The sequence below is a fragment of the Lissotriton vulgaris genome, chromosome 11, assembly GCF_964263255.1.
Source record: "Lissotriton vulgaris chromosome 11, aLisVul1.2, whole genome shotgun sequence".
In the NCBI taxonomy this organism is placed as follows: domain Eukaryota; kingdom Metazoa; phylum Chordata; class Amphibia; order Caudata; family Salamandridae; genus Lissotriton; species Lissotriton vulgaris.
Window position 1 is genome coordinate 599,070,053 of NC_141699.1, and position 14,744 is coordinate 599,084,796.

General features: G+C 39.0%; 1 long non-coding RNA gene across 1 annotated transcript in view; it reads right to left on the reverse strand.

Annotated features, from left to right (window-relative positions):
- The window catches only part of LOC147683207 (uncharacterized), a 145,027-nt gene extending 132,289 nt beyond the window's left edge, over positions 1-12,738 (reverse strand). Inside the window, exon 1 of the long non-coding RNA XR_015300930.1 lies at positions 12,470-12,738. This is a non-coding gene — a long non-coding RNA (uncharacterized LOC147683207). The remainder of the gene's footprint in view (positions 1-12,469) is intronic.
- Positions 12,739-14,744: the final 2,006 nt, after the last annotated feature.

Here is a 14,744-nt window from a genome sequence, read left to right on the forward strand (position 1 = left end):
CTAAGGAATGATTTCGTTCTCTTACCCGAAGCTTTCTTCGTGCGTTGAGGTGATTTTAATGTAGAGGACTGCTGCAAGCATTTAGTAATCTGCTGTCTTTGACGTTTCGTAGCCTTTCGGATTCTATCCTTAGACGGCATTGTCTAATTTCTAAATAATCTGCAGTTGAATCTGTGGTAAAATATAATAAAAAATGTTATTAACCACTATTACCAAACAGTAAATCAATAACAGTAAGAATTTGATTCAGCAATGCTATAAAGATGATTCAGTGAAATCTTCTTAATTTTACTGTGATAGTGATAGTATTACAGGGCTTTCATGCAAATGAGTGCCCACCCTGCAACAAAAAGCCCACATGAAACTTTACGCACATTAAATTGTGTACTTACCTGCAATAATACATATGCCAGTGTTTAGGTCCCTCCACCCTGCCCCTCCCCCTCCCCGCCTCCCTGCCCCACCGTAACTCCCTCCACGACCCGCGGCTGCTATCTTGCAACATGGTGCAGCTTATAAATCACTACTGCATTATAAAAGTGACGCAACAGCAGCACAAAATAGGCACACAACCATCATAAATCTGCCCCTAACACTTTAAATGATTAATTCACGATGACGATAAGGTGTGGACTATCTAGAAATTTGTTTGAGGTGAGGCCTACTCAGGGTTGCAGATGAAATTTAGACTTGTTGAAGAGTACAGAGGTGATAAGACATGTACAGGCCTACCAAAGAAGTGAATCATGTCCACTGCACTCTTGAACAAAGGCCAGACCTCCTCTATCTCCCTGAACATGACTAAATATCATCTGCACAATGTGATTCGTAATGTTAGGAAACACAAGGATATAATTGAAAAACGTGAAAATATTTTTGCACATTTAACAATCACATCACCTGTATTTCTTCAGCTTACTTATCTCATTATGCAGATGTAGTCTACGTCCTATGTAGAAGCACACCCTATCAATACTTAAATTACCCAAGCACACATGGGAGCGTATTTACAAGGACCTTGCTCCAAGGAAAATGTCTTAAATTAAAATTGGAAAAATTACATCAAAGGGACTCAAAGGCCTTGTAAATATGCCCCCAAACAACCTATGAAACACGAGCAGTACATATCAAGAAACCTAATTGATTTCAAAAAACGTTTTTAAACATTTTTTGTAAAACAATTATATACCTACATTCATGGGGAACTGACTTAAAATGCCCTAATACACTTGAAAACGTTTTTTAAAGGTCCTTGCACCTTTTTCTCAATAACTTTTAACATGGCTATGTAACTCAAACAATCAAAATCAAAATTTTTCAAGCACACATGGGGGCGTATTTACAAGGACCTTGCACCACGGGGAAAGTGACTACAAATGACCAGACACACATGGGGACGTATTTACAAGGCCCTTGTACCAGGGGGAAGTGACTTGAAATGGCTAAGCACACATAGGAGAGTATTTGCAATGCCTGTGCAACACTTATGCAACACTTTTTACATGTACACTGTAGAGCAGCATGGGGCAATAACAACACAGATGCATCATGCATCTGTTCCGCAAAAACGACGCATTGCAGGAGTCACATCACAAGTAAATAAATTCTCATAATTTTTTTAAGCATTCCTTTTCCTTAAAAACGATTTTCTGATCATAATTTGAAAACACAGCACAGCTCCTATGTACAACCACACCTTGTCAGTACTAATACTTTACATTATCTGCAATTACAATTGGTAAAAGAATGCAAAATCTTCTTTGAAAGCATAATGCAAACACTTGACTCAAAACATCATTTTAAATACACAGCTGGCTTTCTTATTTACGCAAAAAAGCATACTAGTCTTTATCTAAAATATAGAAACGATAACTCACCTTAACAAATGCTTTTTGAATTTCAAAACAGTCTCAGAAACGCACCAATTTTTCTTTAGCAGAATAAAAGGTATGCACTCCAGAGGCTGGAACCAACAAAGGCACTGAAATGCTGATATTCATCACACATATCTCTCATGTCAGCCAATCAAAACTCTTTCCTCACTATTTTCAAATCAACACCCTTCCCCCCTCTGCCCTTTCTGCCCTTTTTCCATAGCAACTACCGCCTGCCAAACCTCTCATGTTTACAAGTTCACACAACAATGTTTCAAATGAACTCTGAACTCTCAGTACACCTGCTAATCCACTGCAATCTTTCATAACATCATTTTTTATTAACCATTCAAATTACATCTTTCAAAGAACACATCCAGGCACCCTAACTTTCTGTTTTCAGCAATGGAAATCCACCAATCACTGCTAATGAATCATTAGCACTCAAACTCCACAGTTTTTTTCTTTACAAACTCCACTGTTTCAACTGCCATTTCATTCCCACACGTCATCTGACTGCAGCAGAACCTCCTCTCGCCATGTTTTCTGTCTGGATTCTAGGACATAGCTACATCCACTGGGCTCACAGGTATGCTGATAACAGAAATTTACACAACCTCAATTTACAAAATGTGGAAATCAAATGGATTGGCCAAAGAGGATTGAAATGTCACCAATTGATACCATTGGTGAAAACCTTTTTACATTTGCCAAACCCTGACCTCATAATAGTGCACTGTGGAGGAAATGATTTGGGCACTTTGACTGGGGTAGGTCTGGAAATGCTCTTAAAGGACACCTTTGAGCAATTGATGGCACTTTTCCCTCAAACTGCCTTGGTATATTCCAATATATGCCAAAGACAAAAATGGAGGTGGTCCAATCAATTTTGTCCACAAATTGAGAAATCGAGGAAGAATGTAAATAAGTCTGTTTCAGCTTACATGAGAGACCATGGAATGGGTGCTATCTACAACAATAACTTGCGTTACTACATGCAAGATATCTACAGAGGAGATGGCGTGCACTTCTCAGATGAGGGGAACAGAGTTTTTATACAAAATTTAAGAATGTTTAAAACCCCCACATGCATCAAGCATTTTTGGAGTCGCAAACGGTGCGATTCCTTAAAATCGGCCGTTTGCGATTCCAAAAATGCTTTTTCAGATGCATCATTATTTTTTGATGGAAATCGCTAATTTTGCGACTTTCCAGAATGCGAGTGCATTTAAGGAATCGCAAATTTGCGATTCCTTAAATGCAATGCATCATTCTTTAAAAAATTGCGCTTTTTAAGATTGCAGGTGCAATTTACCACGAGGTTGAACCTCGTGGTAAATTGCAAAAAATGTTTAAAATGGTCAAATTTACATTTAAAACAATGTCATGTTACAGACACACATGTCCTTAGGACATGTGTGTGTGAAACATCCATTGAAAAAAACATTTCAGGGGTGCAGGGGGGGGGGGTCCTTTGGACCCCCCCTGCACCCATGGAATGCATCAACATTATGCAATTTCAAAATTGCGAATTCGCAATTTCCATTGATTCCTATGGGCCTTTTGGCCCATAGGAATCAATGGGAATAGCGAATTCGCAATTTTGAATTCGCATAATATTTGCGAATCGGTAAAAATTGCGATTTTTACCAAATCGCAAAAATTATGCACTTTCTGTGATGCATCCCGTTTTGCAAATCCATATTTGCGATTCGGTAAAAATCGCAAATTTGGAAACGCAAAACGGGAGTTTGATGCATGTGGGGGTTGGTTCCTACTTATAAGTACCTAGAACTTACACAGAACACAAAAGCTCTTTTCAGAGCTACCTTAACTTTATTTACTCTTTTGAAATTTCGAATGTACCTTTTTTGACTAATTTTCACTTATGTTCACTTCCCGGTTCGCTACCCGGTTCGCATACCGGCAGCTAACCGCGCGAAAAATTCAATTTTTTTTCCGACATATATGAGCCTCCTCAGCCACCCTCAGAAAACCTAGGGGGTCAGGATACGTCTAAAGTACCCCCTTCTACCCATTCTGAACATTATTTACACTCCATCTTGTAACTCAATTCTACCGAAACACAAAATGGAGGACTCCCGTAACGTTGCAGGTTCGCGTACCGGGACACGCACTGACAAGCACTCGCTCAAAAAAGGTGGGAAAGTAATTTACAGAAAAACCACTGGAGACACTTTCACCAATTAAACATTAGCTACATACCAATCCCTACCATTTTCACAAATTTTGTTGGAATTCCATATAGCCATTTAGCATGTAGAACTCTCTAAATTCCCTGAGGTAAATTACTTCACAAAACACATTTGAAGTGTTGGAATTAACAACCAATTAAAATGTTACTTTCAATTTCTACTATTATATCATGACATTTGATTAGTTATGTACCTGAATATATATAAAGAAAGAGAGAGAAACACAGCCATTTTGACTACTACTTCTTGAAGTACATATCAAGTACATTTCAACTGATAACTTCAAGTTCTATTTGAAAGGTAAGATATTAATTTAAAAACTGAAGTATGTTCTGTACTGTAAGCTAACTAGGAAAACATTTTCTGATAGTTATATACTATCCCTCTGTAATACTTATAGAATAAAATAGACTTCTCTGTTTTAGTTATGGATGGAGTTAGACTTGTCTTATATAATTAAGAATTGACTTAGAGTTTATTTCACAATTTTTTTCATATTTCTACTCCCAGTTTGATACCATACACTACCCAACGAAAAAATCACTGTTTAAAAAACCAAACTACCTGTCTGTACTTAAACCTAACAGTGCCCTATCTGTACTGATATATTTTTTTAAATTCATTTTACAGCATACAAAATGGAAGGAGAGCAGAAAAATAACATGGAAATTGCAGAATGCAAACAAGACATTGAAAATGATTCAGAATTCTTTGATCAATCAATGGACATAGAACTTCTGCAATGTGTTGAAGCTGTGGATTTTGTTAATTGAAAATGAGTCAAAATCTGACCAAGAATTATTAGAAGTTCTTTTTAATTTTGAAAATAAATCAGAATAATAAATCTATATATAATAATTCAAAAATTGTTTGAGACATTATTCATTTTTATATGTATTTTTAAAACTAGTAGCAAATTGATTTTAATGTAAAATCAGACTTTAAATATACCGTGCAACTTTAAGTTTGCTCATAGTTACTTCCTTTCTTTCACTATATCATCTCCAATGTATATTTAACATCTCTTTATCATCTCCTGCCTCCATGGTGTTTCTGCTTTCCTAACAGACTACGCTATGAATTCCATATACCTCAATAACTTCTGAAACAACCAGCAAGATATCTACAAAGGAAACAATGTATTTTTATTTTTAGACTCTGCATTGGTACCTACATGTTGCTACGTAAATAAAAATAAACAAAAAAAACCAACAAAACGAACAATCAATAAACATACAATATTTTAAAAGTCAATCATTCTTGTTTCCCTATAGTACGCTCCCCGGACCGCTTTCCGGTGCGCGTACCGGGCACATCCCACGATAAAAAAACGTGTTTTTTTTTTACCCCGCGGGGCCCTTTTAAAGCCTCCACATCAAACCTAGGGGGTCAGGGAGGATCTACTATGCCCCCTTATGGTCATTTGCCCCTTCGTTTTGGCCTCCTCTTGTCTCTCGATCCTACCGAGAGACAAGATGGCGGCCGCTCTGGACTGTTTAGAATGTTGACAGATACCGGAGAGCCAATCAGCTTCGCTTCGCAAAGCTCCGTTACGCGAAAAGTACGCGAACCGGAGCGCTACCCGGAGCGCTGTCACAGATATATCTGTTTTTTAAAATGTTAATTTCTCAAAATCCACTGGAGCACATATACTGAGACCCAGCAAAGGCACATCGGGCTAACAGTCCCTACAATTTTGCCAAGTTTCGTGCAAATCCATTCAGCCGTTCGAGCTAAAAGTGAGGCCAAACGCCCTATGGAAAAATGAATGGGAAAAACGCGTTTTGGGACCCCCCTTTTTTCTCGGCCCCCCCCTTGACGAAACCCCAAATTTTCAGGGGCTGCTCAGAAACAAAATGTGCCATTTTCCTGAAAATTTCAGCCGATTCCGTCCACAAACGCCAAAGTTATTAGACATAGAATTTTCAAAAGTTCCATTGAGAAAAAATCCTAACTATATATACCTACTGGCGACCGCCAGTAGGTTATATAATATATATATATATATATATATATATATATATATATATATATATATATATATATATATATATATATATATATATATATATATATATATATATGTATATATATATAAAAACCTCCACAGACGCCACTTCCTGATCCACCCAAGACCGGCGAGACGGACCACGTAGTTCACAGGTTCTTCACTTTATTGCAGCTGATAAAAATAGGAGGGCAATACGCGTTTCGGGCTTCAAGAGCCCTTGTGCACATGCAAAGAACTAGTGCAGCTTTTTGATTTTTATAATGCTCAAGTGACCAGTTTATATATATATATATATATAGATTAGCGTCGGACCCCCCTGGAGTACGAAGATTGGAGACGCAAGTCCAGTCCTCCCGGAAGCGGCACAGGGAGAAAGTGCACGAGTTCAGGAGTAAGGACAGAGGACTACGCGATAAAAACAGTCAAGGTACCGGCGGGAGGAAGGTACGGATGCGCGGGGTTACCTGTGGTGGGAAATTTAAACATCCACAGAGTAACGTGACGCCCGCATACATCATTATCAGCGCAATAAAATGTCTGCCGACAGCGTAAGAGAGCGGGAAGCAAGGGCAAGTACAATGTTCTCGGACAAGCAATTGGCAAAACCGACTACCGAGATACAAGAACAGGCTGCCAGCAGCTCCAAAAACATATCCCTGACTGACAAAATAAAAATACGGGAGAAGAAATCCCGTCAGGAACAGAGCAAATGGTGGGAGTCAAAATCCCTACAAAGCTACATTGAAGTTAGGAGAATACCGCGTGGTTTGCGCATCCTAACAGCTCCCAGTTACGAGAACCCGAACCCGGACCTAATGAAGGAGTGGGCCGAGATAAACCTAGAAGCATCAAGACAGCAGGTCCTAGTCCTGATAAAGTATGCCGATATCGACAGAGCTCGATTATTAGAGGAGATATCTAGCATCTACGAGGAATTGGAGGGAATGGGTCCGGAAGATGAAAAAGAGAAATTACTAAAGGAAATGAAAACCAGGTTGAAAAAAGAGGAGGAGAAAATTATAGACCGCAAAACCTATAAGTTCCAAAGAGATCGTAGGGTCCGGAAGATGAAAAAGAGAAATTACTAAAGGAAATGAAAACCAGGTTGAAAAAAGAGGAGGAGAAAATTATAGACCGCAAAACCTATAAGTTCCAAAGAGATCGTAGGGACTACGAACTAGGACAAATCTTCACATTTTCGAAACGATATGATTCCTTACGTAATGCGTCAGCAGGCAAAAATCAGGCAAACAAACAAACCAGGGCACCTCAAGCAAAAACACGAAAAGACCAGACTGACTCAACAATGTCAGATTTCAGCTCTGAGGGTGGGAGCGGATCGGAGTCAGAACAAAGAGAGGCAAATGGGGAAACACAACAAAAAAGACCCTCCCCTGGTGAAGAAATTGTTTTTTTATGCCAAAACAGACTGCAATCACTAAGACCTGGGACGCGAAAAAATTACAGCGAAGGAGGAAGAACTACATCTCGAGGAAGAGGAGGAGGGCAAGGCAGCGGAGGCAAATCAAATCAAACCACGTGGAGAGGCCGGAGGAAATGGGACAAGAAACAGTAATCCCACAAAATAACACAGTAATTAATCTAACTAAAATGGATTTAACAGAAAAAGAGGAAAAAATCCTACAGCTTGGACTGTCGTTTGCCCCCAGATCTAACCTTGACTATGCCAAAACACGAATAGATATATATAAGGTGGTGAGAAAACTAAAACTCAAAAAATACCACAAGCAAAGGAAAAGGAAAGGAGAAAACATCCAGGATGAGGAACAAGGCACCCTCACACAGGAGATGGAGGAATTATGGAATAATGAGGGCGAAGAAATGCAACCGCCTATGCCAGATATTTTTGGCGGAACAAGAGGCAAGCAGAGAGAGGGGGAAATGGGGTTAACGAAGCTGAAACCCCCATCCACATTTTGCCCGATACTACCAAGAGATGGAATAGACATCTTCCATGAAAATGTGACTAATGACTTGAAGGAACTGCAGAAGCGCATAAGCAAGGAACGCTACAAAAACAATGAACAAACCAAGGACTATGAAAATTTGATAACAAAACTGAGCAAGGACAAAAACATAGTAGTTCGGCCCAGTGATAAGGGAGGCAACGTAGTCCTGCTCACTAAGGAAATGTATGATAAAGAAGCACTTATGCAACTCAATAATCGAGAACATTATGAGAGAGTGAACATGGCAACAATTAAAGGATGGCAGATTGAGTACCATGGCTGGTTGGCAAAATGGAAAAGGAGGAAACTCATATCTGAAGCAGAATACCGGTATTTAAAGGTGGACCATCCGGTGATGCCATGCATTTACTTCATTCCAAAAGTGCACAAAAATCGAGAAGAACCCCCGGGGAGACCCATTATCAATGCAATGGGGGGTTTGCTTGAAAATACATCGGTATATATAGATCAGTTTCTACAAACCTTTGTGAAAAGCTTGGATTCATATATCCGGGACTCGAGTGATTTCCTTGGCAAAATGTGCAATATTGACTGGCAACCGGGAGACTGGCTGTTGGCACTAGACGTAAGTTCCTTGTATACAAGCATAAAACATCTAGATTGTATAAATGCGGTCAAATACTATCTATCTAGAAGACCTGAAGACTGTAAAGAACACACTGAAATGTTGTTAATTATGTTGACTTATTGCCTAGAACACAATGTTTTCATATTCAACAACCTACTGTACCGACAATGTCAGGGGGTGGCAATGGGGGCCAGTTTTTCACCGAGCGTGGCATGTTTACACATGGGGGCTTGGGAAGAACTGGTCCTCAAAATCAACTTTGAAAAAGAAATGAAGGAAAACATTGTAACATGGTATCGTTTTATAGACGATCTGTTTGTAGTGTGGAGAGGGCCGCAAGTGGATGCGGAAAGATTCATTGAAAATCTAAATGGGAATGAGTTAAATATTAACTTTACCTACACAATGAGCCAGATAAAGATCCCTTTCTTGGATATAGAAATTTATACCTATGAGAATAAACTAGCTAGTAGGCTATTCCGCAAAACAACAGTAGGGAATACGATCCTACACGCCAGCAGCACTCACCCGGCCCATCTAATACGGAGCATTCCGTACGGTGAGATGCTAAGGATTCGCAGGCTGTGTAGTGAACCTGATGAACTACTAAGAGCACAAGATGAATGTGCCAAGCGGTTCATGGAGCGAGGGTATAGCAAAGGGGTCATACAACAGGCAATTAAAAAATCCATGGTCAAGGACCGTAAGGATGTATTAGGTATTGGAGAGGCCTCGGCTGAGGCATCTAACAATGAACCCGTAACTAACCCTGACCACAACAAACAGGCAGAACCATTCCGCATAATAGTGGGGTACTGTAACCAACATCAAGAAGTACGAAAAATTATCAACAAAAATTGGCCAATAGTCAGCAGTGATCCTTTAATAGGTCAGGATCTCCCAAAGAAAGCCTCCATAACCTTCAGCAAAGCTCCCAACATGAGACAAAGATTGGTGGCAACCTGCCCAGAAATTATTGACAGTAGTTCTTGGTATCAGAACAATCAAGGCTTTTTCAGGTGTAAAACCTGCAAAGCATGTGTTCATGGTGTGAACAAAAAAATGTACAAGGACGGATTTAGTGACCAAGAGCATCGCATCACAAAAGTCCTGACTTGTAAAACGGACTATGCCGTTTACGTCCTTGAATGCCCCTGTAAACGGCAATATGTGGGAAGCACGAAGCTTCCCGTGCATAAAAGGATATTGCAGCATTTAAGGGCGATAACCACGCAGGATAACACCTATCCCGTGGCGAGGCATTTTAAAAGTCAACACCAAAGCAATAACAAGGATCTGAAATACTGGGTGGTGGATGCTGTAAGTGCGAGCAGGAGGGGAGGCAACAGGGAAAACAAATTACGTAAAATGGAAACCAACTACATACTCAAGCTTAATAGTAAACAGCCTGTAGGTCTGAATTTGACTGAGGATTTGTACACATGTTTGCATAACTAATGATTATGAATGATAGAAATGCCCAAGTATGAGAAATAAATAAGTGTCAACAACATAAATGTGTAAATAGGATGTACATATATGAATTAGAATTGAATGATATATAGGTGTATATTTTTGGATAATTGTGTATACTAGTATATGTGTATATATAGTTGTATATAGGTGAAGAGGATATAAATTGTGAAAAATTAATTCTATACAGAATCAGTTGGGCAACTATCATATTCGCTGATATAATAATTACATGTGACAATTGAGTAATAAGTAGAAGGTCCATATTTACTGATACATAGTATGTAAGTAAGCAACCTGAAGTAAATGATAATCAAGAGTGAAGTAACTGAGAACATTAATGGCAACATGATAAACTCGAACATAAGTGTAGTGGGATTGTACAATAGAGGAAAATAAAAGTTGGCTCTACAAATAATAACAATGAAATAACTATCTAAATTTAAAATGTATAGCCCTCGTTTACATAGTTTTTAAACACTTTTTTGCACTGGAGCACTTTTATATGGGTATGGGAAAGAACACAAATAATGCAAGGCAAAACAAAATATCAAATGTAATGTTGGAGATAATGCTTAACATAGTAATGGATAAAAGGCCAACATGGGGATTTAACCCAAAACTGCAAAAGTGTGGCAACATCGTATAAATGTGGTAAATATTCTTTAAGTATACAATGGGATTTAACCCGGAATTGTTTAAGAATATTTAGGGATTTATCCTAATATCAAAAGAGAGTTGACAGCTAATAACTGTAAACATTCATTGTAAATACGTGTACATATCGTATTCATGTGATGTGTAGGTCCATCAACTGTGTTTACCCAATGGTTGTGACAATTCAAATGAACCAATCACCAATGAGCACTGTGCACTTTAAATATGCCAAAAAAACAAGGTTACGCTGTCATGTGATCAAGGCTTTTCAGCCGAAACGTTATGGCGACAGCTGAATAAACGAAACTAACCAGCATCCAAGTGTGGTCCGTGTCTGTTTCCAGCGCGATCAGGTCAGAGGTGATTGTGGCAGGAGAACGGAGGTTTTTCCATATATATATATATATATATATATATATATATATATATATATATATATATATATATATATATATATATATATATATATATATATATATATATATATATATATATATATATATATATATATATATATATACACATATATATATACGTATGTATATATATATATACACATATATATATACGTATGTATATATATATATATATATATATATATATATATATATATATATATATATATATATATATAGAGGTCCTTTGAGGTTGCTCTGTTCTACTATTGGTCTGTTATTTACATCTGCTTACATCTATGACCGCGATATACACAGGGTTATGGTTCAGCATGCATTAGTCATTGATTATTTTGCCTTGTGAATGATAGCATTTTCTCATGACGTGTACATCCACCTGAAAATGAGTGTTCTTGGGTGTCAGAGCTGGTTTACTAGTCCTGTTTCTACTTTTATAGTTCCTCTTTCATTCTGTGCTTCTTCTCACTTCTCTACGTTTTTGTTTTAATGTCCAGAGGATACTACAGTTCTCAAGGTGGTGCTAACAGATCACTTGCCACTCATTCCATCTGCAGTGCACCGCATCCCACGTGACCACACTTTCTCTAAACCACTTGACCTTTATTGAATGCTGTGGCCCATCATGTGTCATTGTTTCACCATTCGAAGATGGCCAGCATGTTGGTCCTAAATGGGATGGCCATGGTTGAACTTTAAAACAAAAACAGACTATTTACTATACATTTCCAAAACAGACAACAGCTGCTATGTTTTTGTTATTGCAAGCATATGCACGCCATGTTTGGATGGCAGCATATTTTCTGTTTTCTGCGTGTACGTTTAAAAATGTATCTTACATATGTTGTTGAATTTGTGCAATTGTATCAGAGGGTGAATGCAATTATGAGTAAGTGGATTGATAAATGAATGCATGAGTGCAAAGATCAGTGACAGAACTCATGTAGGATGGCCTAATGAGTGCCCATCTTCATCAATGGCAGAAAAGGCACATTCATTCAAAAGCCAGACCAATTGCATAGCCAATGCTTGTTTTTTAATGATGCAGAAGCTAACAAGGCTAATTCCACTAGATGGCAACCGACACTGTATGTGCCATGTTTTCTCTTTCAGTGCAGTAGTTTTCTTAAAGATATGAAACGGATGTGCATCCTATCAGACGTGCCCTCAAATTGTTTACCCAGGCTCCGCAAAAACTTCTGACACACCTGAGTGTTGACAACATACATATATTGAGTGATAGAAAATGGTGAACTTTGAACTCACCTTAAGGGTCTCATCCATTTGTTTCAGTAATGCTGTAGCTCCTTCAGATAATTCTTAATAGCTCTGGGTCAAGGTTGCACTCCACAGGTGTGGCCTTACCTATGCCTTTGGAATCCAGTATACTGGTTGGATTCTTCACCTTTGTACAGATGTACAGGGCAGGACCACTTTTGTATCCCATAAATGATAACGTGGGTGATTTGAGCTACATTCTTCTTGGACCACCTCCACCAGCATGTTGAGTTACACCTCACCAAATCTCTTCTTTCTAATTTTTAATCAGCGATTTGTCTCCCTGCTGGCTTGTAATGACAGTACACTGGAAAATGAAAAACAATCAATGTAATAAATGTTCAGCTAGTCCATGCCAGTTATTTAGTTCCTGTTTCAGTCAGTCAGTCAGTCAAGGATCTTTATTCGGCTTAATAACAGCCATAAAAGGAGACATAAAAATCATTATTTTACAAAGATTAGCATTATCAAATTTAACCGATATAATCAATGCACAAAAAAACATTTTCCAACAATATTACGGAGCCGAACTGCAGAGGAGATATACTTATAAATCATAAAGCAGGTAAATTCATCATTTAAAAGAAGTAAATGGTATAAGAACAAAAGTTACTTACCTGTAAACTGTGGTTCTCCAGTATTGGTGTCTTTCATAGATTCACATGCTTGAATATTCCCCGTCGTCGAAGTGGGAGTCCCACGGTAAATAACATAGCAATGCAGCCATAACACAGGCCTATATACATAGAGAAAGTAAAAAACCATAGAGTTTTTCCTAGATAGACAACATATCACTTCTATGATATGTCTTAGTCATTATGTTTTGGTCCAAATTCCGGCCAATCAGGCGCCAGCACCCTCTTAGAATGTTCTCCCCAGAGGCTCAGGCCCTCAGATTTTCATAGCACAGAGTAATATAGAGCCAGGAGATAAAGAGAGAGAGCCTCTGAAGGGAGGAGGGTGGGTCGCATGTGAATCTATGAAAGACACCAATACCGGAGAACCACAGTTTACAGGTAAGTAACTTTTGTTCCTCTCCAGTATTGGGGTGTCTTTCATAGATTCACATGCTTGAATAAGAGCAGTGAGCAGTAGAATTCGAATAATACAAGGTACTGATCAATCATCTTGATAATAATAATATAATGATAACCATAATCATGCACAGTACAAAAGACTGAAGTATATAACAAAGAAAAAGAAAGTACCTTGTATATAGGAGGAGGGAAGCAACAGAGGCTCAACTTATTTAAAGAGATTTCGAAGTACTGCTTGTCCGACAGCTGAATCAGCGTTGTCCGCAGCATCTAGACAGCAGTGCTTCGTAAAGGTGTGCCTGCTGGACCATGTTGCAGCTCTTCAAATGTGATGAAGCGGGACACCAGCAAACAGCGCCGTAGAAGTGGAAACTTTTCTAGTAGAATGCGCTCTGACTGATGCCGGAAGTGGTTTTCCCACTTGTTGATGGCAAAAATTAATAGCAGAAGATATCCAGCATGCAATTGTTTGTTTGGTGACTGGGAGCCATATGTATGAAGCAAAAAATCAGTCGCAAACGCTGCGAATCGCTAAAAATAGCGTTTGCAACAAAAAAATCGCTAATCCCAATGTATGAAGCCAAAAACGCATGCAAAAGAAGGAATCGCTAATTAGCGAGTCCCAAACTTTGCGAAAGTGGGAATTAGCGATTCCAATAGCGATTTCCAAATTTGCGCAGAAACCTGTTAGCGAAATTCGCAAATCTGGAAATTGCTATTTAGAAATCGCAATGGAATGTATCAACCAATCGCAAATAGCGATTTAAGGAAAATCACAAAATAAGGAATCGCAATTACCATCAAGTGGGAGCAGGTGGTAACCAGGTGCAAAGTATAAATTCAAGCCCAGAATGCAACACACTCTCTACCACAATGTCCGGGCTCTACATGATAGTGAGGAGGCGCAGACTGAGAGCTGTGGCGCAGAGGAGGAGACGGCAGGAGAGGATATTCCTGTTGCGCACCACCATCTTCCAACGCACTGAGGAGGATATCTACACCCATTACAGACTGGAGGAAAAGAGCATACTTGATTTGATTGAGGAACTCAGGCCCCACCTAGAACACCCCACCCGCAGGACACAAGCCATACCCACACACATCCAGGTCCTGTGTTCACTACACCTGCTGGCCTCAGGAAGTTTTCAGTGGGTCATAGCCTCTGCAGGAGGGGTTTACAAAGTGCCCTGTCGCGCTTTTTCCATGCTTTCCTCGACGCCATGACA